The sequence below is a fragment of the Chelonia mydas genome, chromosome 4 (genome assembly GCF_015237465.2).
Source record: "Chelonia mydas isolate rCheMyd1 chromosome 4, rCheMyd1.pri.v2, whole genome shotgun sequence".
In the NCBI taxonomy this organism is placed as follows: Eukaryota; Metazoa; Chordata; order Testudines; family Cheloniidae; genus Chelonia; species Chelonia mydas.
Window position 1 is genome coordinate 91044576 of NC_057852.1, and position 27463 is coordinate 91072038.

The window sequence follows — 27463 nt, forward strand, 5'->3', positions numbered from 1 at the left end:
GTTGCAAAGGGTTGGCCGGCATGTTTACAGGCGGTCGCAGCTACTGCCCTAGTGCTTTAAAAAGCCAAAAAGCTAACATTGGGAGGGGTTATGCAAATCTATACTCCCCATATGGTCCGAGCCTTATTAAATGCAAAGAAAGGGCTTTGGCTCACCCAGGCTCGGATTGCTCGGTATCAAGCTAAGCTGTTAGAAAACTCTGAAGTCACCTTACAGCCTTGCCCCTCCCTTAACCCAGCCACCCTCTTGCCAAAAACAAAAAAACAAAAACATAGCTGTTTAAAAATCATAGATGCCCAGTACTCCAGCCGTCCGGATTTAAAGGATGTACCCCTCCCAAATGCAAATTATAAGTGGTACACTGATGGTAGCAGTATTGTAATAGATGGGCAAAGAAGGGCAGGTTATGCTGTTGTGACCCTCCATGACACTGTGGAAGCTAAAGGTTTGCCTGCTGGGACCTCTGCCCAGCTTGCCGAACTAATAGCCCTGACCCGTGCACTTAAACTGTCAAAAAAAAAGCGGGTCAACTTTTTTACCAATTCAAAGTATGCTTTTGGTGTGCTACATGCTCATGCTGGCCTATGGAAGCAAAGGGGAATGCTGACAGCCCAAGGCTCCCCAGTCAAGTACGGGCCCCAAATCCTCCGGCTCCTAGATGCCATACAACTTCCCTCGGAAGTGGCAGTGGTACACTATAAAGCCCATCAAAAGGGGAGCTTCCAACCCCTCAGTACTCTGGAAAGAAAAAACAGCAAACTAACAAACTCGGTCTCCGGGAAAAGGAGGGATGGCTCCATTCCCCAGAAGGGAAGGTCCTCTTACCAAAGGGCCTGATCCGGCCGGTGCTGCAGAAACTACATCAAACCACTCATGCTGGCAGGGAAGCACTTATCCAGCTAATAAAAAAATACTTTATCACTTCCGGACTCCGACCCCTGGCTGCCCAGGTACAAGTGAACTGCTTAGTCTGCCAAAAGAATAACCCCCGACTGGGACATCCTGTGCCACCAGCTGCCCTAGAACCCACTCCGGGCCCCGGACAAGTGTGGCAAATAAACTTTACTAAGTTTCCCCGGACCCAAGGGTTCAAATATCTCCTTGTCATAGTGGATTGGTTCAGCGGATGGCCAGAAGCCTTCCCATGCCGTAATTGCATTGCCAAAACAGTGGCCCTCAAGTTTGTTAAGGAGATCATTCCTCGCTTTGGACTCCCCCTGTGGATGGAATCTAACAACGGGACACATTTCATGTCAAAAATCATTCAAAGCATCTCACATGCCTTACAAATCCCCTGGAGACTCCATACGCCCTGGAGACCGCAAGCCAGTGGTGTAGTGGAGCGTACCAATCAACCCTTAAACGTCATCTCTCAAAAGTGTGCTAAGAAGCCTCACTGCGATGACCTGATGCTTTGCCCCTCATCCTACTTCGTATCTGCGTTCTCCCTAAGGGTAAATTAGGGCTTAGTCCCTTTAAAATTATGTTTAAAAGGGCATGGCCTATAAATGGCACCCCGGTTCTGTCAGGGGAATGGAAGCTGGGTAATGGTTTTTTGTCACAGTATATGTGTTCCCTGTCTGCTGTTCTCTTGTCTCTTCACAGGTATACCAAGGATTCCCAGCCTCTCCCCTTGGACTCTCCCGTCCACTCCTTACAGCCCGGTGACTCTGTGCTTGTTTGTACCTGGAAAGACGAGCCTCTCCAAAAAAAGGGAAAAAGACCCTATACCGTCCTGCTGGTCTCCCATACAGTGGCAAAAATCGAGGGACACAAGAACTGGATCCATCACTCTCATCTGAAGGCAGTACCTGCCCCCTCGTCAGCAGAACAGTGGACCGTCCAACCTGCTGACTCCTCATCTAGTGACAATCTCGGGCTAAAGCTACTGTTTAAAAAACACAAATAGTGGGCACCTTAACACTAAAATGGGCCCACCCAGGTACTGGAAACCCTGGGTTAAAAAAACTCTGGTAATAATTAATTGGGTAACATTGTATTGGTATTTCCAAACTGTGCATATCGGGAGCATAACTCCTTTGTTTCGCTTGCGCACCATGTTGCTACATTAACAAACTAGACTGATTGCTGGGTATGTGCTCCAACTCCACTGTCCCCCAAAACGGGAATGCCCCTTGATATGCTGCCCCTGACCCTAGCAAAATTAGCCGCCACCAAAAAGCAAAAAAGAACGGACTCGCCGTTCTGAAATAAGACCTCTTTACAGCAAGCCACCTATCAGGACCAGGATTATTCAGTTGCAGTACTCACTAAGAAAGTATTATGTTTTACCCGAAACCAATCTAATTACTATGAGCGTCCTGTAAAAAAAAGCTCCTGTGTTATTACACAGTGGGCTAATAAATATTAAATAAAAACCAAAAGAAAAGCCAGCAGTATGGGTGTAATGGTTCCTCCCCTTTTAAAAAAATTCTTACAAAACTCTTACCACAAAAAAAGAGTTTAAAAATATAACTTGCCGTCCAGTTAATATCTCCAATGTAGCAAACCAATGGTGAGTTTGTAATGGTCCCTATAGCAAGTGTAATTTAAACGGCACAATTAAAAACGCCCCCACTTGTACCCAATCAGAAAAATAAAATGCCCCCTTAGGGGCATATAAACTGTTTAAAAAAGCAGCCAAAGCAGCCTTAAATATCCCAGGAATCCCCTTAAAAAACAGTCCTTACTGGGCCCTACAGGGTCACTATTTTGTACGTGGCCAAAAGGCTTACAAGGTGGTGCCAGCCAACTGGACAGGTAGCTGTTATATAGCTCATGGAGTTCCTCATCTGTCAATAACTGCCACACTGCCCAAAAAAAAAAATTAGAAATGCCCAAGACACCTCTGTTGAGTCACAAGAAAAAACCCTGCGGCAACTAACTACGGCATTAAAAAACAATATAAAAAATTCCCTCACAACCGAGAAGCTTGTAGGGTGCTCTGTACTGAAAATAGCGCCACTGTTTTCCGGGCCAGCCATGGCATGCGTAGGCCTCTATACTGTAAAGCTGCAAATGATACTTAAAAAAGTTGCCTTAAAGTTAAAAAACTCAGTTAATAATTTAAAGTCAGCAATAAAAACATTAAATAAAAAGGTACAGCAGCTCAGGACGTTTTCCCTCCAAAACAGGCTGGCTTTGGACTATCTCTTGGCATCCCAAGAAGGAGTTTGTGCCCTCGTCGGGCCCCGATGTTATATATATATGTAAATAATAACAGTTATAAAATCTATAAAAAGGTGGTACAGGCTAAGGCCCATGCCCGAGCCGGAGCACAGGTTGCCTATACTGCCCCAAAAAGCAATTGGTTGCAAACCTTGTTTTCAGGCTGGGGTTTGTCGTCTTGGCTTGGTGGTTTATTTAGCCTGTTATTAAAATTTCTCTTTCCTGTATTGCTTGTATTAATGGTATTATGCTGTGCAGTATCATGTGTCAGGGCCCTTCTGCAAAAGTTAATAAGTCATTCTCTTCAGGGCTATCACAAAGTGCTTATGCAAAGTCCTATTATAAAAAAATAAATAGCCCAATTAAAAAAACTCAGAGCCAAGGCTGTTGAGTGCTCTCAAAGGAGGGAGTTGTTGGGGACACTGGGGTATGGCCACTAGGTAACTCGAGGGGATGGAAGACCACGAGTGTCGATAAAGCTCCCTCGCACTAGGCCCAAGTGTCCTTGGGCCCCCCCCCGCCTGGAGGCACTCGCAGCGGCTCTGCGTACTAGGCCCAAGTGTCCTTGGCCCCCCCGCCTGAAGGCACTCACAGCAGTTATGCTAAGGATCTGCAACAATATGTTGCAGAGTCAGACTGCCTGAAACTAAACAAGGCCAAACAGGGCAAATATAAAAAAAAAAATGCTAAATAAAGCAGTTTTATGTATAGTTTAACAAATAATACAAAAAACAAAAGAACTAGCTGGTAACTGGATTGGCTGGCTATATGAATACTTAGGGCAGCTTGCTATTAAATAAGTATGCTAAAAAAAGAATGTATAAAAGCCTGTGTAACTTCCTGCTCTGTGTGCAGGATTTGAGATTCTATTCTCCCTGTACCTTTTTGAAGCTTCAAATAAACTTTTCTGCTTCTCCACCCCGTTGTGATTATTGGGTGAAGCACACCGGGTAGCGAACCAACCCGGGCTGTTGTTTTGCCTCTTGGCACTGGGTGCCGGCAACAAAATCATTAAAATATCAACCAAAATACTACAGTGACTGTTAAGTCTCCTCCTCCACTGAGCTGCAGGCAAAAGGGAATTGTCAGACTCTTGGTCTGTTTGTACTAGAGGGAACATGATCAACAGAATGAGAATGATCAGTTAAGTGGAGTCATCCTTGGCAGCTGGGGAGGAGAATAAAATGTTGGCAGGGGAAGCCTCCAGATGTCTGTGTGAGGGGAAGGTCTCCACTGACAATAGCTCTGAGAAGTAAGGTTTTAGTGGTTGTCTTGCCACTTTGTGACCTGCTGTTCTGTTCCTGTCACTGCCCAAGATGGTGCCAGATTTGTCCCATTTCATACAGTAATGGCAAAGATGAAAAAGGTTCTCCTTCCCACAGACAGTCATAAGGACTGAGGGATGGTGCGATTTTGGTTTGGTTTTTAAGAATGGTGTATTTCTGGTTTTGATTTGCCCATAATGAACTCTAAGTTAATAAGTGAAGCATGTTAAACTTCATGTTCTTTTCTTTAAAGAAACTTCCCTTTGAGTACTAGCTGGATTTATGCACTGTAGTTTGCACCTCTTATATCAGCACTTGGAAAAGTGGAAGGGGTTGACTAGTTAAGGACTCAGAATCAGAGGTCCATTATAGAATATATCCTGTGGTGTGGGCCTCCCCAGCTAGAGGAGAGCTGGCATAAGGACTCTGTACCAGCCCTGTATCTACCCATGGGACATGAGGCAGATTGGGAATGTGTCAAGGGCATTGCCAGAATGCACTACGCTTTTGCCGTTCTGCACCTCTCAGAACCATAGAGGACCACGCAACACAGTGCAGAAGTCAGAGCAACTTCCAAGCAGTTCTAACTCACACTGGGCCTCTGCACAGCACCAGAATATAGGGAGTATGGATGTGGTCCCATGCACAAAAATCAGAATAGAATCAGGCCTATATTACATGGTTCCAACGTTACAGCTACAGTGTGACAATGAAAGACAGTTCTAAGTCTAACCTAAAATGCTACAGACGAAATATTCCTAGGAGGATGTGTTTGCCAGCTTCATATATGCTATGCACTCACTCTGGGAGCGTTCCTCAACCAGGATTTGAATACTGCTTCATGGGCACAGAGTTGGTACTAGGCATAAACAGATTAAGCCATTGCGTAGGGCCCCAAACAGCTCAAGGGGGCCCCCTATTTACTTTTTATTATGTGCTGGAGAGGGGATATTCCTGCTTAGGGCCACAAATGGGCTAGCACCACCACCACTCATGATGACTTCAGTCTGTCAGAGAGCTCTGGCCAGCTGTACAACACAGACTGCAATAGGGACAATTAGATTGTAAACTCTTTGAGGCAGAGGATATTATTTATTGTTTGTACATGCCATGTTAATTTATGATGCTGTATCAGTGATTTTTATAATAAAAGAAAGAAACAATAGTAATAACAATGACAATATTTTTTGTGTATTATACCAGGATATGCAGCCTCTCTTCTTTATTGGTAAAGGCCTATAATATGCAGTGTTGCCAACTTGTGATTATATCAAAAGTCTTGCAATATTTGATGCCTTTCTTAAATCCCCAGCTCCTGGAGTCATGTGATTACTTGAGAATCTCAGCTTTCGTTTGGAAAAAAAACACCTAAAGTCCTCATGGTTACAGAGAAAAGCTTGAAAAGATGAGCCCTAAGGGCTCAAAAAAAACCAACCCAGAAAGCAAATAAAGATACCACAATTTTTTAAAAAATCATGATTTTAAGCCAATCTCATGATTTTGAGGGGGCTTCACTCATGATTTTTGACTTTACAGATTAGGCAATATTGAAACTGATGGTAGCTCAAAATAATACAATTATGTGAAGAATTAGTGCATTTGACTGCATGTGTGAATGCTATTTTTTATTGGCAATTATTACCAGCACTGTGTGGAAATAAAATCTTTCTTACTTTTTGAAACAACATAATCTGTATTCAACCCCACTTTTGTTCAGCTTCATTTTCAATATTGCTGCTGAGAGTCATGCACAGTAATGCACAGACAACAGTGAAAAACAATAGTGAACTTAGAAATTCTAGACCCTGAGTAATTTGAATACTGTTATATTTTTACTTCTGCAAACCTCCTATTTTTGCCAAATTTTCCTGGCAATGTTGATGTCAGACGTCATAGTCTGAATTCAAAAAACTGAATACTACACTCATCCCTAATAAGCATCGAGCATTTAATATGGAATCACTTCAGAAATCTTCATGTCTGACAATCCATATTCTTTTTCTGTGGAATGTGACTGTTTCCCAGAGGGAGGTGTGTGCATGTGCCTATAAAATCAATACACTAAACATGACCTTTTGTACTGTTGCCAGTAGTGGTTATGGTTCCAAAGGGGATTTTCAGTTTTACACATTCAGAAGTTTAAAGGAAATTTTCAGACAAAGCATGCCTTTGTCCAAAAAGCAAAGACCTGCCCTGTTAATGTTATTTACAGCATGTAAGCATAATTCTGATAACCCATTTTCTTAATGAATTACAATCAGCTATAAAATACTAAAATCTGCCGCTAGCCCAGTGATGCAAACAAAACAACAGTAGCAGTAAAGAACAACTTGGACATTGTTCATTTTTAAAAAATGATATTTTGGGGAGCAAGACACATTCTGATCTTAGGTAAATCTGGAGTAACTCCATTGTGATCACATACAAGTATAATCAGCTTTCAGGCATTGGTGATAAAGTCACAAAATCAAACTATAAAGGCCTTGTTCTCACACTAATTTTATACTGGAGCAACCATCACGAGAGATTTTGCTTTGAATGTTCTGATACCTTGCAGCACCTTAAATAGAGGCTTGCAGAAAAACCTCAGAGGGGTTTAAAACACCATAAAATTCACTTTTCCCAATTGACATAATTAAGGTGGTGACAGTATCAGGACACTTTGATTTGCATAAAATACTAATTAATTTTAAGATTAAGGCTTTAAATAAGTAGAAATTAATGATAGTTAAAAATTAATAAAATCCAAAATGGCAGATCAAAATGATGGAGATGGGGATGACATAGTTCATAAGTGCCGAGTTTCTAATCTGCCGGGGGGTGCTCCCCCTGGCTCCTCCCAGGCCTGGCCCCCACACCAACCTTTCCCCCAATGCCCCACCCCCACTCCACCTTCACCCCTTCCCTGCCCAGTTCCACCCCTCCCCCGAGCATACTGTGCACTTGCTCCTCCCTTCCTCCCCCCACAGCACCTCCTGACACCGCAAAAGAGCTCAGCACCCACCATTTTTTTCACAGAGTCAGCGCCTATGACATAGTTTAAATTTAGAGAGTGGAAAGTTCTAGAATCCAAGATGGCGCCAGAGGGAGGAGCTTAGCTATCTAAAAGTAGGTATGATGTCAGGGGAGGAGCTAGAAAAGTTGGAAGCTGATTTGACTGAGAGGAGCTGATCTTGAGAGAGCAACTGGTATATAAGGCCAACAGCCAGCAGGCTTAAGTGTGGGGTTTTGGGGGCTTGTAAAGATCAGAAGCCTCAAGAAGCAGCCAGAACAGCAGCAGCTGAGACAACTGCAGCAGCAGCATCTTAAGAAGATTCTGGAAAAGCAGCAGCACTCTGAGATTGCCTTGGCAATGGCCTTCAGAGCAGCTACCTGTCTACAATAACAGCCAGCAACAACTACCTGAAGAAACAGCTACCTGGAAGCAGCAGCACCTGAAGAAGCAGCTAGAAGCTTCCAAAAGCCCCCCAGGCAGAGAGCCTAAGGTAAATGGCAGCTGCAGCTGTAACCACCCGCTGTGGCAGCAACTTCCCGGAGATCGAGGAGATGACACCAACCACCATCTCCGGTGTTGGCCTATCCATCAGAGGAGAAGGACCTTTAGACGAATCAGAGGGATTCTGGTGTGAGTGTAAGTCGGATTTTATTATTTCTTGTTAAGGTATGCCTGGGTGTGGTTGTCAGTAAAGCTGGATGCCTGCGTTTGAGTGAGATCTACCTCACCCCATTCTGTAATTGGTTGACCCCCGCTCAAAGAATGGTGTAACATCATTTAAATGTAATTACCTTGTAATTATTGTATCCTCTAGATGTGATATAGGAATATTCCATATAACCTGTGTCTTTTATTTTGCTGCACCGCTTTATTATATAATTCTTAAATGTCATTCTATTGTGTTTCATTAAATTCTATGTATCTTTTCTCGCTTTATTAAACTCTCTGTATAATTATTATCGATTTCTGGTAAATAAATAATTCATTTGTTTTCGACGAATTTCTGCTTGTGGGTGTCAATCCTTGATCGTAAGGCTGTATCTGTGTCCTGTCAGGGGTTAGCAAGACTAGCTTGCTCTGGGAGCCCTCTGCGGGTGGGAGACAAGCCCCCTGGTAACTCCTTTAGGGCAGGCCACAACCTTGTTACCCTTTTATTAAATTAAAAGCACTATTGAAGGCTAGCATAATTTGGCGGACTAATTGCTATTTGATAGAGCTTGATGCAAATTTGTAGGTGACATAATCGGCGTCTAAACGTTAGGGTAAGACCACTGCACTACAGTTCAGTGAATTTACTCCTGCTGATAGCAGAATCAAGCCAACTGTGTCTGCTTCAGATGCAAAGCAATCTACGCTACACTCTAGTTTTCACATACACTGAAGTGCTTTATATTCAAACACTTTTCACAGACATTTCACTAGAATTTTTGTGAAAATTTTCAAAAACCAGCTTTTTCCAGAGAAATCTGGAAGGGGAGGAAAGAAAGGATCCTATGCTGAAGAAACAAAAACAGTTTGACTCTGCAGCCAGAGGGCCTGGTTCACTTCTCACCACACTGGTGTAACTCTGCTGACAGGGAGTTACTTCTGAATTACTCTGGTGTAAGTGAGAGAAGAGTCAGACCATATTAAATATGCTATCTTGTGCAAAAAATAAAACCCTTAATTGTTTTCTTTGGGATCTGTCCAAAGGGTTATGCAAGCGCAAAAAATCAAAGCTCTGTTTTAATTTTCAGCTGAATCATGTAGTTTTTCTGACATCTAGTGGCATATAATAGTTACTTGTGGCACCTTAGAGACTAACAAATTTATTTGAGCATAAGCTTTCATGAGCTACAGCTTGAAGTGAGCTGTAGCTCATGAAAGCTTATGCTCAGATAAATTTGTTAGTCTCTAAGGTGCCACAAGTACTCCTTTTCTTTTTGCGGATACAGACTAACACGGCTGCTACTCTGAAACATATAATAGGGTTGTTTCTTCTAACAATTAGCTGATGTTTAAGATCAAGTCATGCCCCCCTTGGATTTTCCTGCAGAATGGGGCCTTGAAAGAAGAAGATTCCATGAAGTGGAGGTTCCAGTTTCTTTCATGAGGAATCCCTACCTCCACAGTTGATTCAAGAAATCCAGTCCCAAAACCAGGGGATCCAAGGGATCCACAGTAAGCTAGGTCCATCTATGCAAGTAGCCTGTGTCTCCACACAAATTCCTTCCCCGATGCAACTTTCCTCTACCTGGTTAAAGCACAGTTCCATTGAAGCCTTGTGCCCAAGGCTCCTGCTGCAGCCAGTTGCTCCTGACCTAAATATGGGCTCCACTGCATAGAGGGTGGTTAATTAGAGGAAGATGTGAGTCCTTTCCTTTCTGCCCCCCCCCTACCCCCCAAGGCCCCTCCATGGGGATTCTGGACTTTGCTGAGAGCCATGGGGTTCAAGTAAAGGAGGAGTGTCACTAAGGAGACAACTGAATCTTCCCTTCCTTATGGGGCAGGTCTTGAGGCATGATATGATCATTAAAAAATCTGCTAATTGTTTTCTTGGGGCTTTGAAATTATATTAAATTAAGCAAGGAGTTTAAATTTTTTTTTAATGTAAATTGATTAAAATGTACCCCATTGGAAATCCTGGGTATATGCAGTACATTAACAGGAGATCTTGCATAGGTAGTGTGGAAATAAAAGCTTAGAAAGAACTCTCAACTTTAACATTTTACTTCTGGTATTACACATGCATTCCATGGTTTGGACTTTCAATATTTCTTATTAAACCAAAAGTCGGGAAGGGGTGAGGGAAGCCCTTAGGTAACATAATTAAAAATACCTCACAGAATACAACACAGGTTATCATGTTGGGAAACCTTTACTAGATTCCACAGACACCACAGAGATTGAGTCAGTATGGAAATGTGGTTACCTAGCTCCTCCTCCCATGCTGAAGGTAGTTAAGACTACTTATTCATGAAGCACTGAAAAACATGATTCCATTATCCAGATCCAGTGCTCCAAGTTCTTTAACTTCCCTCAAGCACAGAACCATCATCCTTAAAATATAATTACCAGCAGCCCCATATCTATCTATGGTATGGACCCAGAAGCAAATGGGGATCCAGTGAAGGGTGCAGAGCACTGATATGATTGCTCTTGACAGCTAGTCCCATGCAAAAGATGGCCTACTGCATATTGTACAAACAAGATTTTGATTGGACATGTCCAAGACCCCTAGGCATAGGAAGTTACAGTACTCTGCTCATGAAATGAGAAACATGTAGATTATCAATACTAGGTCTTCATCTAAGAGGAATGGACATTGCCTTGACAGGCCAGAAATGGAAGAGGTAGCCTGGTACTATGTGTACCTGGTGTTAGAGGGCTTTCCCTCCACCCTCCCACTTCCCTGGTTCTTGTCATGCAGACAGCAAGCAGCAAAAGACCAGAAGTACGAAGTGCAGACAATGCGATGTTTATTGGGGTTAATTTCCAGCAAGCATGATTCCAGTTTCCCACCTACTTCCTGTTTGACCCCAGTTTATATAGTAATATTCTCAGCTATACCATAACCAATCATTTTACCGAAATCTATCGAACCAATCCTAACATATTGTAACATAATTCTCTAACCAATTATATCCCATTACTCTAATTAACTTATACCTAGCAACATTAATTATACAGCAGACAGAAACAATTAGAAAAGCAGACAGATTAACAATAGAAAAGTGGGGGCCATAAAGACAAAACAATACAGAAAGGAGGATTTCACAACCACAACCATTGATAAGTGATTTCTTGCCAGACAGGATGCTATCAAGCTGAGGGTAGGTCTATACTACCCGCCGGATCGGTGGGTAGCAATCGCTATATCGAGGGTCGATTTATCGCATCTAGTCTAGACGCAATAAATCGATCCCTGAGCGCTCTCCCATTGACTCCGGAACTTCAGCGCCACGAGAGGCACAAGCGGAGTCGATGGGGGAGCAGCAGCAGTCGACTCACTGCTGTGAAGACGCCGCGGTAAGTCAATCTAGGTGTGTCGACTTCAGCTATGCTATTCTTGTAGCTGAAGTTGCATACCTGACATCAACTCCCCCCCGCATAGTGTAGACCAGTGCTATGTTTTCTTTAACCATCTTAAGATCTGTTTCTTTATCTGGTGGCGATAGGCACTATCAGGACAGGATTGTCCTAACAGCCCAATACCACCTTATTTCAATGTGACTGGTTTGGAATGTGAGGATGTGACCGTACGCTTCCCAGTTTATGGCTGCCTAAGAACAAGACCTCAGACTATCCTAGTGAGAGAAGGCCGGTACATGGGCAGATTTGGATTTTGATTCTTTGTTTTATACCTCTATAACTAGCTAAGTGATAAAAATACACCCAAGTTCTTAAAGTATAGGCCTTTACAGGCAGGCCTACATATCTATATTCTAACACTCCACCCCTTTCTTTTTCTTTTGGGACCCTCCTACCCAGGTATCCCTGGAAAAGCATAGGACATATGGTGACACATTTCCTGATAGGGCCAGGCATCAAGGTGGAATGTGTCAATGCTCCATCTGTCCCACTGCTCCTTGTGTAGTACAATGCCCTGCACCTCTCTCGTACGGGCATACTACACCTGTTCCAATTAGTGTTCCAGACTTCCCATAATAGTGGTCCTGAGAAGGTTGGGTCCAGGTTGTCTAGTACACTGGGGGGGATGGCTTACTATATTACTTATAGCTTATAATTAGTGGCCGTTCTTTAGAGGGTTGTGCCCCTCTTGACTGTTTCCATATGCAACATACCACAAGTATACTTAACAATACGCCAGCTGCCATGATAATCCACAGCAATACAAAGAGCAATGGACATTGCCTTGACAGGCCAGAAATGGGAAGGTGTAACCTGCTACTGTATGTACTTGGCAATCAAGGAGCAGAGGTGAATCTAGAAAAACCCTAATTCCATTCAGTAAAAATAATGCCAGCAGTGTGGTCCAGTCACTCAAGCACTGGACTGGGACTCAGGAGATCTGTGTTCCATTTCTAGCTCAGCCCTAGCCTGCTGGGTGATCTTGGGCAAGTCACGTCCCTTCGCTGTCCCTCATTTTCCCAATCTGTAAAATGGGAATAACTACTGACCTTTGTCAATGCCTTGAGAGCTGCGTATGGAAAGGGCTATAAAAGAGTTCTTTTATACAAACATACAATGCCACACTGACTCCTTCCATTAAAAAATAAATATGTGGAAGATGAAAATCCAAGACAGAAGAATTGTGAGTTTGAATTTCCAGATTCCCAATACAAGCTCCCTTTGGAATGGAGCTAGCTGTCACTTGAATGGGACAGGGGGATGGCTTTGCATTCAGAGGGTATGGTGTCCTGACCCCACCCAGTAATGTCCTGAGATATATATGGTGTGTCTGTCCCTTTGTGCCTGGTACTCTCACACCTTTCAGCAGCACAGACATCAGTGTCTGTCTCTTGAACTCCATTCCCCCATTTCTGTAATTTTTGATCCAATTTCACACAGTTAAATCCATCCCCTTGGTTGCACAAAATGGAGAGCATTTGTCCCATGGTAATGGTTCTTTGCAAGGTTTATGAGTTAAACCTTTTCAGATTAACGTCTATTAGGACCTGCTTAAAAATTACTTGGGAGAATTATCATGTTAGCCATCAGTTACCATTAAGCATTAAATCTGTCGAGACAGATATAGGGCCAAATGCCGTTGCCTTACACACAAGTCATCCCATAGGAGTCAATGGAACCATTCATGTATGATAGCCCAACAGGTTGACACAGGAGTGGGCTCATTTCTTCGAGCATCTTAGCCTCTTTAAAATATATTTGTATTAAAAAACAGAGGAAGGATAAAGAGGTCAGTTTTGTAAACAGAAAATATTAGTAGTAATTTATTTTTGTGTTTTATTTGGGCAAATTAAGACATGCCAGCCACATACTCACTAATTACATTTATTTATTAAAAGAATGGTCTGGGTTTTTTGTTGGTTTTTTTTGCAGTTACATTTTCATCCTGAAAAACCTTTTGTGCACATGGTATCATAGGGGCAGTGTGATCGAACCCCAAAGGTATTTATAGAGTCTTTATGGAGTAGTATTACTGGTACTGGCCTGAAACAGGACAGAGTACTAAAAATAACTCCTTTTTAAAGAGATGATGAGGATGATTTAAGGCTCCATGTTGGCACTCATAAAGCACAGGAAAGTGCCAATCAGAATCCCAAACCATAACAAAATGTGCAGAGGGACTTACAAAGTTTAAGAAGTCAGCTTTGTGAACATTAAATATTGACCATTTATTCACTACATACTATGTACTATGTATCTGACTGGAAGTCTCCATCCAGACTCAAAGAGACCTATTACACTGACAAAGGTATATTGTATACCCCAGATAATTGTCTGCAGCATTGCTTCAACACAGAGCGTATAGCCAGTAAAGTAGTTATATATGAAAGAATTTGGGGTGTTTTTCCCCCTAAAAATACAGGGCCTGATTCTGGTCTGCCTTATATCAGGGTAAACAGGCATAATTCCATTGAAGTTACTGGTGAGATTGAAATCAGAATGAGCCCCACCATACCCATCTTTGAAGGAGGGAACATAGTAGTTTCCATATCAGATCAGGCAAGGGATCCAAATAATTCAGTATCCTGCAGAGGTGAAAGTAAGCCGGTACGGGCCGGTACGGTGTACCAGTAAGAAAGTGGCCGCTGGTATGGGCCAGTACATAACCAACTTTAAAGTGCTGCCATGGCAGGGCTTTAAGCACCATACTGGCAAGGCTGCTGATGGGGGAGGCAAAAGGGGCAGTTGCCCTGTGGCCCGGCAATTTAAATGGGCCCAGGGCTCCCGGCAGTGGCCGGAGCCCCGGGCCCTTTAAAACACTGCTGGAGCAGCTCTGGCCCACAAGTCAGGCAGCTCTGAAGGGCTGGCTGGGGGAGTCTGGCCCCAGCCCCACCCCTTACACCCGAGGCCCTGCCCCTTCCAGGGGCACAGAGCCACCCTGCATACCGGTAAGTCCTTTAAGTTACTTTCACCCATGGTATCCTGTCTCTGAAAGTGGACAGTACCAAATTGTTCAGAGGAAGGGGCTAAAACGCCACAATAGATAATTATGAGCTAATCTGCCTCTAGGGAAGTTTTTTTTCTAACCCTCATCAGTTAGTGGTTGGTTTGTGCCCCGAGGTTGTGATTTAAGTGCAACATCATCAAATGTAATACATTTCCCAAAGGGAAAATGCTAACAATTTTTCCCCACTGTAGCAGTGTGGTCATTTGGAAGTAGCACTAATGTTATGTCTGCCCAAGGAATTTGCAGCAGCACCAGCTAATGAATAGCAAATTCTGGCAAAGATAAAGGGGACATGGCAAAAGAAAGGGATGGCGAGGGGCATAAGTACAGTTAAAGGAACAGTGTATTCCAGACAGGGACGCAGGAGCATTCCCAAAAGTGGGGGGACCAGGAGCCCACCCCCCTTGAGGTGGAGTGGGGGCCAAAAGAAGTGGTAGGGCCCTGTCCCCCGACCTTCCAGTTCCAGCACCACTGATTCCAGATGCAGTTTCAGGATATAAGGCCCTGCTTAGTGCTAAGCACCCTAAGCTCCAATATACTTCAATGGGAACTGAGTGTACTCAGCAGCTTGCAGGATTCGGCCCTAAATCATTAACATCTTCGCCAACTAGCTGCAGTTGAAATAAAGCAAAAGACCACCTCAGTGCTGAGAACTTCAATGCCAAGAAATATTCCTTCCATTAGCTTTGGAACTTTGCAATGACAAGTATTTTAACTTGTTTACAGTGTTGTAGTACTCATGTTGGACTCAGGATATTAGAGAGACAAGGTGGGTGAGGTAATATCTTTTAATTTACCAACTTCTGTTGGTGAGAGAGACAAGCTTTTGAGCTACCCAGAGCTCTTCAAGTTTGGTAAAGGTACTTAGAGTGTCACAGCTAAATACAAGCTAGAGCAGATAACTGCTTATGCAAAACAAATACGTTGCAAGAGACCATTCAAGGTGAAGTGGGCAGTTAACATCTCTGCAATTATAGGACAAAGGAGGATTAGTGGACTATAGCTTGTTGTAATGAGCCATAAATCCAGTGTCTTTACTGAGGACATGATTTTTACTGCCTAACAAAGTTATGAATGTAAGCTCCGGGGCTCATCCTTTGAATGTGTTGTGCAGGTTTCCTTTGAGGATGAGGACTGAGAGGGCAGATCTGGAGCGATTGTGTTGTGAAAATTGTTCACCAACTAGTGTTTTTGTCTTGTATTGTTTTTTTCTCTGTGAGTTCATTAGCAAGCGCATTGATTGTGTGCTTTCAGCCACAGGGTTGTTATTGGGGCATTTCGTGCAGTGAGTGAGGTACACTGCATGTTGTGATAGGCATGTATAGGGCTTATGAATCTTGAAAGGTGTATTGTGGGGGGGCATTGATTGTCATAGCAGTGGAGCTATGTCGGCAGGTCTTGCATCTGTTATGGCAGAGTCAGTGCCACTTTGAGTTGGTGAGTCCTGGTCTGTGGGGAGCTTACTTTGGATGATGAGCTTGGTGTGGTAGGGGGGCGTTCAAATGCCAGGAAAGGGAGCTAGTGAAAGATTTCTTTCAGGATGTGGTCCTGATTAAGTACAGTTTTAATTGTTTAATGATACCCCATATAGGTTCCAGAATGGGATGGTAGGCGACAGCTAGGGCGGTCAAAAAAATTTTTCCCCCCATATTGAAGCAGGTTCTCTCAGGGTATTGGGTGGCCCATTCCATGATGCGATCTACTTTTTTGGTGGAGTGTCCTTAGTGGTGAAGGTGGTTTTAACTGTGTTACGGTGTGTATCCCAGACTTTCTTTTTGGAGCATATTCTATAGTATCTGAATGCCTGACTGTAGATGACAGATTTCTTGGGGTGTTTGGGGTGGTTACTGAATCTGTGAAGGTTAGCGTGGTGATCCATGGGTTTCCTGTATGTAGTTGTATTTAGAACATTGTTGAAGTTGATCATGCAGTCCAGGAAGTTGTATGCTTGTACAGAAGTGTTCTAGTAAGGGTTTGATGGTTGTTGAAGTTGTGGAGCAAATCTATGAGAGGTTTAGGTCATCTGTTCAGAGGAGGAGAATATTATCGATGTATCTCAGGTATATTATAAGTTTCATGGTGCATTTATCCACAAATTTTTCCTTTAGATGGCCCATGAAGATGTTGGCATATGCTTATGCTAAACTATCTGCTCTAGCTTGTATTTATGTGTAACACTCTGAGTATTTTTCCAAGACCTGCAGAAGAGCTCCATATAAGCTTGAAAGCTTGTCTCTCTCACCAACAGAAGAAGTTGATCCAATAAAATATATCCCCTCACCCACCTTGTTTCTCAAATATTTTCATGGATAGAAAATGTAAAGTACATTTTTCAATTATTCTAATTGTATTTATTTATATAGTATTCTACTGAGACCAATTTAATCTTAGATGCTGGAAAGTCTATGCTTTATTACAAACTAGTAATTTTCTTTGTACAATGATTTTCTTTTGCTCAAGTTAACTGACATTTCATTATTCCTAGTGCAGCAATTAGACTAAACAAGCACCTGTACAGCAAGATCTCAAGCCGTACCAAAAAACAAAAACAAAAACGGACTTCTTTTCTTTATTATATATAAACAAATAAGTGAATGTACAATTAGTGGATTTAATGAATTCTGCTTAGTCCTGATCCTTTTCTTTTTAAAAGGAAATAAATATTATTGAAAAGTTGCAGTTATGCCATGCCATGATTCTAAAGTTAACTCCCATCTGTGATTAATAGTTAGAAGACTTATCACATGATCAAGTGTGACGCCAATCTGTTTTGCCCTGTAATGAGTTCCTATAAACGTTGGCCAGACAACAAAGAATTTATCTCAACCCCAAACATTCTAGTAAGGCAATTAAGTGGTGGTGGCGCTTGGTGTAAGGAGATCCAAATTCAGTCCTGGTAAAAAGTATGTCCAACTCTTTTGACTTCACTAGACTTGCCCCCACTTACACCTGGGCTTTATTTGCCTCATGGGCAAGGCATGCAAAAGAAACACAGCTCTTCAGTGCAGTGTTCACGTAACTAACACATCTATTAGAATATAGACAATCATACATTTTGAAATCTTGGCAGTGATTTCCTGTGGATAATAATACCTGCCTCGCCAGGATGTTGTGAGAGTCAATTAATTAGCTAATCTGTCTCCCAGTGAAATCAGTGGTATGACTTTCACTCAAAGGGAGCAGGACTAGGCATTTTGGAGATTCTGCCCTGGTTCATGCCTCTGTAATCCTACTGGTATAGATGAGAGCAGAACTTGCCCCATAAAATGTTGTATTAGTGCAAAACATTATTTTTATTTTTTCTGGTAATCCACAGCAGCCTGAATGGCAACTTGCCATCCTCCCCAAATGATATAGACTCTTACACTCAAGTAAATAAGACTTAAAAGCATGTGTAACATGTATATGTACATGTGAGAGTGCCATTGTAAAGAACCAGTAGACACATGCTATAGACACCTTGCTCATGCTCTTCCTTTGTTCATGAGTACCAAAAGCAGAAGTTGCTGCCATTTGAATTATAGGAATGATTTAATCAGCTGAAAGTAGCAGGCTCTTAACTAAGGGAGCCAGCTACTAGAGGGAGCCATGATCACCCACTCTTGACCAGGTTATTACATTATGGTTGCAGGGTAGGTCAATATTAACCATCCATTGTTGTTGTATAATGCTAAAGGATAAGAACATTCCACAGTGGTAGATAGAACAAGGGATGAAAAATCTTATTCTAAATGAACTCTATTTAGTCTTATTCTGAACTCTAGTCTCAACACATCTCCAATAATTGCATACAGATTGTTTATCATCTCCAGCCTTAGTTTTGTTCTGAACATATCCCTCTGTAACTAATCCCCGTTTTGCCTTCCAGAAAGTAAAGATGAACTTTAGAATGAGCGCTGGATAACATATTCCCTAGTGCTGTTTAAGCGTCATACAATTACCTGCTGGAAATTATATGGAAGGTTCCTAATGAATTCCACAAGGTTTCTGCTAAACATACTTTCTTAGCTGGTCTAGAGAGACTCTACTTTGGATCAGGATTAATTGCTTAGATTTCAGAGGGTGCACCAGATGTCAGAAACAACATATAACTAGTCCTCTTGACACTCCAGGAAGACTGCCAAAATTATTGGTTGGAAATACTCCAAAGGATTGACTTCACACTCAGCAGCAGGATAGCAGCCACCAGTTGTCTTATAAAGATTATTATTTCTATCATGACTTTAAAACGTGAAAGAACTATGGATAAACAACAATTACACTGTAAAGTTAAGGCATTTTGAGCCTAGAGTGAGGCTGTACCTACTCAAGTTCATTAATTCATGCTGGAAAATATCTAAGATCCTTCAGCAGAGGCATCACATAAACAATGGCCATGATGAAAAACAGAACGGGAAATGGGGAAGAGGTTTTAATTATCCCCAGTCACACATGAAGTAGTAACTTTGACTGTCTTTCTTTTGCATGGAAAATTAACTTTGAAAACCCTCAGCCCAAATGAATGTAACACTCTAACAGTAAGGCCTTCTACTGCCGGAATTCACTTCTCATCCTATTAATCCAGTTTCCTCTCTCTTTCTTTCACCAGTTCTTATTTTTTCTATCAAAAATGACCACCAGTCTCACTCTTCTATTCAAAACTTAAAGGACTATGGTTCAGATCCTCAAAAAGGTATGTAGGCACCTAGCTCCCATTGAAATCAGTGATTGTTTATAATGACACTCTCACATGTGTATATATACATATTATACATGCTTTTAAATCTCATTTGCTTGAGTATAAGATTCTATATACTGTAATTTGGAGAGGATGGCAAGTTGCCACTGATTTCAATGGGAGTTAGGTGCATACGTATCTTTGAGGATCTTGGCCTAAATGAGTCTCATGCAAAGATTTATGGGATTTGCAATTCCAGCAAGAGGTGATTGCGGTGGACTCTGCCACTACCTATTGCCTAGGCTAACACAAACACAAAGATCTCTGTTGGACTAGGACTGGAGAGGCAGTGGCCTGACCTAGCAACCCCCCTTAAGAGACTGGGGGGAGGAAGCATTCAATCAATGTTCCTCTGAAGACCCTGGGAAATGAGTAGAGGTTTGAAGGACTCCCACCAGGCAGACAATGAGTGGTAGCTCAAAGTAGAGAGAAGGGTGAAAGCAGGGAGAGGGAGGTTTGAGGAGTAAGCGGTCATGTGAGGGGGAGGTATAAATGAAATAAATATGTGAGAACAGATATTTACAGCATCTGGTTTTGCAAGAACAGATTTTCACCAGTTTGGTTCAGATACTGTATCTAGACAAATACTGGGGTTTGGATAAAAAGCTACCCCTGAGTTTCTGAACCTGACAGCATCTGGAAACTAGTAGTTCATCTCTTTTCTGCTCTCAAGTAAAATTGGCTGCAAGTAAGGGGAGAACTCCCATCAGATTAGGTTTTGCAATCTTCTGGAAGATGGTGGGAGTTTTGCCTGCACCAAAACTACAGGACTAGGTCCATGATACATACAGTAGAGTATAAAAGGTTGGGTATCTTAAGGCCAAAGCATAAAGCCAATACGCAGCATGTAGGAGTGTCATGGGATTCAGGGTGCAAGCCAGACCAGTAAGGTCTAACACTGTAATCCTGAGTGCCTCACAATGTTTTGCTACTGTAGCTCCCAGGCTGGGATGCTTGCAGTCAGAAACAAGCATGCAGGTCATACACTGAGTGTCTGTGTGCTGTGCAGCCAGCCTTGGTTCAGTAACTCTGATCCCAGCAGCCTGTGTACAGCCCCACTCTGGATTCCACCAGCCTGGGTTACAACCAGCACGGTGACCCCAACATATTCCCAGTCCCAAAATTTCCCCAAAACCATGTGTTCTGCAATGTTCAGCCCTCTCCTCAACAGTTCAGAGAAATAACGTTTGTTTGTTGCTCTAAAGACGCAAAAGCACAGCACAGCTTACTAACTTTATGTGGATAAATGCACCCTTTCATTTAAACACCACAGTGAGTTGGTTTATTGTAAAAATAATGAAGATGCAGTGGATCAAAACCTCTGCAAGGGGTAATAGCAGGTCACATCCACTATTACCCCAAGAGTTGCACCATGGCTGTATAGACACCCTGGCCAAGTGAGACTGAGTGTTCCATTCCACAGCCACAGGACATTTTTGTATCCAACTATTCCCCAGGATCTCTGTCAGTGAACATAACAATTATGTGCTTTATGCTTTTTTCTTAGTAAAGAATTTTTGGTCCATATATAATCACTTTTAAACTTGTTGGTTCTTTGGAAAACATTTGAGACTATTCATTGCATTTTCAGTCAAAATACTAATCTCTGCTTGCACTAAATTTGGTCTCCTAGAGAAGGAATTAAAATAGTTGGGTAATTTAATATTTAAATTTCACCATTGTGCAGATGTAGCAACAAATCTGACTTTATGTAAATTTCAGTACAATAAACATTGTACTGAAGGAGTGAGCAGAGATACTAAGAGCAGGGAGATAAAAACTGGGAGCCAATGTCATTGCTCTTCAAAAAGAAAGAATTTTCAGTAGCAATTCTCATAACAGAGTGAAAGTACAGCATTATAGCGAGGGCCTTCACAAACCGTTACCAGATCTATTAATATTATGGATCACTGTATCTGAGTTATGTGTCATATGAGGATGTTTTCATAGGCTGATCTTTCACAAAAATAAAGGTTTCAGAGTAGCAGCCATGTTAATCTGTACTGGCAAAAAGGAAAGGAGTACCTGTGGCACCTTAGAGACTAACAAATTTATTTGAGCGTAAGCTTTCATGAGCTACAGCTCACTTCCTCAGATGCATTCAGTGGAAAATACAGTGGGGAGATTTCTATACATAGAGAACATGAAACAATGGGTGTTACCATACACACTGTAACCATACACACTGTAACGAGAGTGATCACTTAAGGTGAGCTATTACCAGCAGGAGAGCAGAGGGTGTGGGGGGGGGGGACCTTTTGTAGTGACAATCAAGGTGGGCCATTTCCAGCTGTTGACAAGAACGTCTGAGGAACAGTGTGGGATGGGGGGTGGAATAAACAAGGTGAAATAGTTTTACTTTGTGTAATGACCCATCCACTCCCAGTCTCTTTTCAAGCCTAAGTTAATTGTATCCAGTTTGCAAATTAATTCCAATTCACCATTCTCTCATTGCAGTCTGTTTTCGAAGTTTTTTTGTGGAAGAATTGCAACTTTTAGGTCTGTAATCGAGTGACCAAAGAGATTGAAGTGTTGTCCGACTGGTTTTTGAATGTTATAATTGTTGACATCTGATTTGTGTCCATTTATTCTTTTACGTAGAGACTGTCCAGTTTGACCAATGTACATGGCAGAGGAGCATTGCTGGCACATGATGGCATATATCACTTGGTAGATGTGCAGGTGAACGAGCCTCTGATGGTGTGGCTGATGTGATTAGGCCCTATGATGGTGTCCCCTGAATAGATATGTGGACACAGTTGGCAACGGGCTTTGTTGCAAGGATAGGTTCCTGGGTTAGTGGTTCTGTTGTGTGGTTGCTGGTGAGTATTTGCTTCAGGTTGGGGGGCTGTCTGTAAGCAAGGACTGGCCTGTCTCCCAAGATCTGTGAGAGTGATGGGTCATCCTTCAGGATAGGTTGTAGATCCTTGATGATGCGCTGGAGAGGTTTTAGTTGGGGGCTAAAGGTGATGGCTAGTAGCGTTCTGTTATTTTCTTTGTTGGGCCTTTCCTGTAGTAGGTGACTTCTGGGAACTCTTCTAGCTCTCTCAATCTGTTTCTTCACTTCAGCAGGTGGGTATTGTAGTTGTAAGAATGCTTGATAGAGATCTTGTAGGTGTTTGTCTCTGTCTGAAGGTTGGAGCAAATGTGGTTGTATCATAGAGCTTGGCTGTAGACAATGGATCGTGTGGTGTGGTCTGGATGAAAGCTGGAGGCATGTAGGTAGGAATAGCGGTCAGTAGGTTTCCGGTATAGGGTGGTGTTTATGTGACCATCACTTATTAGCACCATAGTGTCCAGGAAGTGGATCTCTTGTGTGGACTGGTCCAGGCTGCGGTTGATGTTGGGATGGAAATTGTTGAAATCATGGTGGTGTGTGTGTGTGTGTGTGTGTGTGTGTGTGTGTGTGTGTGTGTGTGTGTGAGAGAAGTGGTAATGAGTGTTCATTTGTTCATTTCTAGGCAATTGATAGTATTTGCACATCCAGATCTAGTTAAATGCTGGTTAATTTCTGGACAAGTTTTGTGTTTCTCCATTGTATCTCTTGTTGGTGAGGTTTAATGATACAGTAGTTTGTTTATTGATCTCTTCAAACAATGATATTGGTGAATAGATATTTGTGCTTGTGCCATTCTAATGTATAACCAATAACAAATGAATTACCAATGTATAACAAATGTATAACCAATAACTTCTTCAGAACAGGTGAGGCAGAACTACACAACTGTAGTGTGAGTTTCTCCAAGATGCCTTCACAGTAACCCTCATGTAATATCCAGACTGAGGTACTATTGTGTCTTGGAGAGGTACAGAAGTTCAGTCACTGTGCCAGCTCCTTTCTAAGTTTATTTGCTGCATAAATTCACAGCTATACCAAAATTCCTGGCGCCAATCCTCGTTCCAATGAAGTAAGTGTGACTTTGCCATAGTAAAACAACTTGGACAATTACCACATAGAAATCCACATTGAAACAGAAGCATAAAAACTAAATAGCATCAGTATTATTGACATTAGTCCATATAGTCCTATAAATAGGATTATAACTCTGAACTTAATGAATATTTTATATTGTGCATGGTCAAATGTGAGTTTTTTAATCACTTGTAGTAACTTTTTAAATTATCTTACCATTCTCAGGGAGATCTTCTGTAAATCTTCAGCTTATAAAGATCAGCTAGCTTTTTTAAAGATGTGCAAAAAATTACATTTAATAGCAGAAAAAGTACTTATTTTTTACATTTTCAAAATTAATGGATTTTGCTCAAGCTCTCCACTAAATTCACATTTGAGACTTGGAAATGTTCTATGGAAAAGAATTTTTCAGAAACTTACTATCAAGTAATGATAGGGGATTATAATGGAAGTCTGAATGAAATCAACTAAAATGCTTGCTACTCAATTATTAATATGAGGATTAATGAGGAACATACTACAACTGTGCAGTCAGTCAAAACAAAACAAACATCTACCTACTGAGCTGCAGCTTTTAAATCTTATGAAACACTGCCATCCTGTGGCAATTTTTAGAGAGACAATGCAGATACTACTCTGTTGTCTTGGTTCACAGACTTCTCCCATTTTAAAAGGTTTATTTTATTAATCAATGTATTTGTTTCTATTTATCTGGCACCTAGTCCAATCTCTGGACATTTCATGTCATTTAAAAGCAAGGTTGGCCACAGAGTTTTTTCTAGTCTAGTCAGAGATAAGTTAGCACAAATTACAATGTCTACTGAGGCATTACTTCCAATATAACTCACAATCCTGCAACCTGTCACAAGCTCTTACAGCAGTCCAAGCAAGATTACATGTGTAGCAATTTCAGATGGTGTGGTGGAACTGATTAGAGATCTAGCAAAATGAATAATACACATGCTACATACAGATTATGTCTTATTTGGGAAACTCCTGGAACAGTTATCTGTGTTGGTAATAAAAGCAATAAGGCAGCAGGGCAACCTCAATTAAAAGCTTAGAGAAGTGAATGAATAGGTCATGGTCCCAGCTTTTGTGATAAAGATACAGTATAATTAGACAATATTGTTTCAGAGGGTCTAAAGAGTTCTCTAATTTGAGAAATGAATTATTTCTCAGAGCAAAGATTAGGATCTAATGTCATAATTGGAATTTTTAATGGGTTTATATGTAATGCCATCCATTTATACATTCTATACTGAATTTCTCCAATGAGGTAAGACCACAAAGCAAAATGTGGCTGCAAAAGTAATTCTTATTTAAGATTCTGAGTATTAGAGTAGACTTTTATGATCAGATGTGTCAAATATAGACTTGTGGCTGAGAAAAACCAGTGCTGTGCAATGACCCAAGTCAAAGCCCAAGAGGATAATATTTGTGAGCCTGACAGAAGCAGTTTCAGGACTCTGCTTTGGCCTAAGACAGATATGTTGATTCATTTTTTATTTATTATACAGAAAGAGAATGAGAGAAATGGCTGAACATATAAGATTCACTGATTTCAGGTATCAAATATCATAAAGATGGGGTCAAAGGGGAAACACAAGCAATGTTGTAAAAGAGACTCCTCTTTTACAAGCTACTGTCTTGCTTCATATAAAAAAGACTTTCTATATAGCCCAGTGTTTCCATGATCTGCATAGAATCCTGTCTCTCCAATAAAAAAAAAAGACCCTAGTCCCAAAAGGTTCAGGAAAAAGAAGGCAAGAAGGATCCAGGCCTGATGCCAAAACAATAAAATAAAATAAAACTAGTACACTTCTTAGGAAAACAGCCACCATGGCTAATACCTATGATCAAGTTAACAGCAAGGCCAAGGAGAGCCACGACCCTTAAGCTGCAGAGGCCCCCAGAGGTCCATCATTAAAAGAGTAGCATCCCATTAAACATTTGGACATTACATGTACATTCAGTGCTTAAAGGATCTTAAGTATGATCCCAAAGTTCCATTTCCCTTTTATCTAGCCCAGAAGGAAAGACTGTGCAGTAACTAACAACCCCAGTAATTCAGGCCAGATTTTTACCCACGTAGCTCATATTGCAACTGTTCTGAAACAGACATTCACCTGCAGCTGACACCTCTTTTGGGTAATTCTGTGAAGATGAACAATGCACGTTAGCAAGCAAACCCGTTTGAATTCTGAATATCCAACCTGTTGGGTGAGGTTGGATATGTCTGGATAATTGGGAGTTCTTATAAATGAATCAATAGTCAAGCAGTCAATAGACTACATGATGGCAGAGACCTTTTTTAAGGAAAGGAGATTTAGATTGTGGGTATTTGAATAATTATGAGATAATCAATAGACAATAAACAGAGTCATTAGAACAAGAAGGATGTGGAAAAATTGGAAAGCTTCCAGTGGAGAGCACAAAAATGATTAGGGGACTGGAACACATGATTTATGAGGAGAGGCTGAGGGAACTGGGATTGTTTAGTCTGCAGAAGAGAAGAATGAGGCGGGATTTGATAGCTGCTTTCTACTACCTGAAAGGGGGTTCCAAGGAGGATGGATCTAGACTGTTCTCAGTGGTAGCAGATGACAGAACGAGGAGTAATGGTCTCAAGTTGCAGTGGGGGAGGTTTAGGTTGGATATTAGGAAAAACTTTTTCACTAGGAGGGTGGTGAAACACTGGAATGCGTTACCTAGGGAGGTGGTGGAATCTCCTTCCTTTGAGGTTTTTAAGGTCAGGTTTGACAAAGCCCTGGCTGGGATGATTTAGTTGGGGATTGGTCCTGCTTTGAGCAGGGGGTTGGACTAGATGACATTCTGAGGTCCCTTCGAACCTTGATATTCTATGATTCTATGATTCATTCTGGCAGTTAGTTGGAAAGGCAGGTTTGATAGATAAAGAAGACTAGATATTCAGGATTCTACTGCATATATAACTTCTACATCAAACTACAGTTGCGAATGCCCTGACATTGCAGTCACTCAGCTTGGAGAACACCAGTGAGCTGCAGGATTAGGCTCTATGAGTTTTATTAGGTTTACAAAACAACTGAGTAAGTAGTTATAAAAATAATTCTGGGTAAAATTTAGAATTCTGTACTGTAAGGAAGCCAACAGGATGTGAGGGTTCTGAGCGCTTCACAGAACAAGACCCTTAGCAGGCTTTCAATGCTGATAAAATATGAGCATGTGGGTGGATAGAAGTTCAGCTCTGGGAAGGAAAAACAAGCTTGAAAGAAGCTTAATGTACTCTGAACTGAATGGGAGCAAGGAAGAGTAAGATAAACCATCAGGGCCAGATCCTCAGCTGCACTGAGCATGAAGGTGGAGGAGGGCAAGATAGCTCCAAACCAGCCTCTGCTGTTACTCAGAGCAGCCTGAGGCCGTTTGCAAATATTTTATACTTGCAAATAGCTGGAACCTGCAGATTAATTAGTAAATACTTCAGATTTAAGCCTTTATCATTCTCTAATTTTACAAATGTCACCCAGCCACAGCAAGAGGTGGGGGAAATTGAAGGGGCCAGCCATAAAAGGGGGACAATCCCAGAGGCAAGGGAGGGAGACATTTGCCAAGGGACAACAGGTAGCTGCTTCCCTGCAAGTATCTGCATTGGCCAGCTGGGGAAGAGGTGTGCTGATTGGCCATCATTCCCCACCTCTCAGGATTTAACCCAATGCAGGGGCCATGTGGAGCCCTCTTTCAGTTCTGTACCAGCAGCTGACCCTACCCACCCAAACTAGGAATGGGCACCCCACCTGACACATGCTGCAGGTCTATCCGATCACCTGTTTAGGGGTAAAGGAAGGAACTTTTTCTCCCACTGGCCATTTGGTGGAAGACAAATGTTTTGCCTTCCTCACAGCACCTGGAAGCCACAGTAGGTTAAGTAGGTATACATATGATATCTAACTGAGGTACTGTGGGGGCGTTTACTCATTGCAACTTAACCACACTAGAAAATGGCTGCAAGAGAATAAAATTAATGCTTCCCAGAGCTAAAAGACCTGGAATTTTGGTGTTTGGGCTGACACGATAGGATGCGACCTTGTGACCTTTGTGGGCCAAGTTCAGACCGCGTGGTCATTGCAGGCCAAGGTCCACATCCTGCTGCACCTCTGTCCTCCTCTCAGGCGAGGGTGCTAGGACTCAGAGACATGTATGGATGAGAAACACATCCACTGCATGCATCCGATGAAGTGGGCTGTAGCCCACGAAAGCTTATGCTCAAATAAATTTGTTAGTTTCTAAGGTGCCGCAAGTACTCCTGTTCTTTTTACGATCATGTCAGACTATAATAAATGCTATC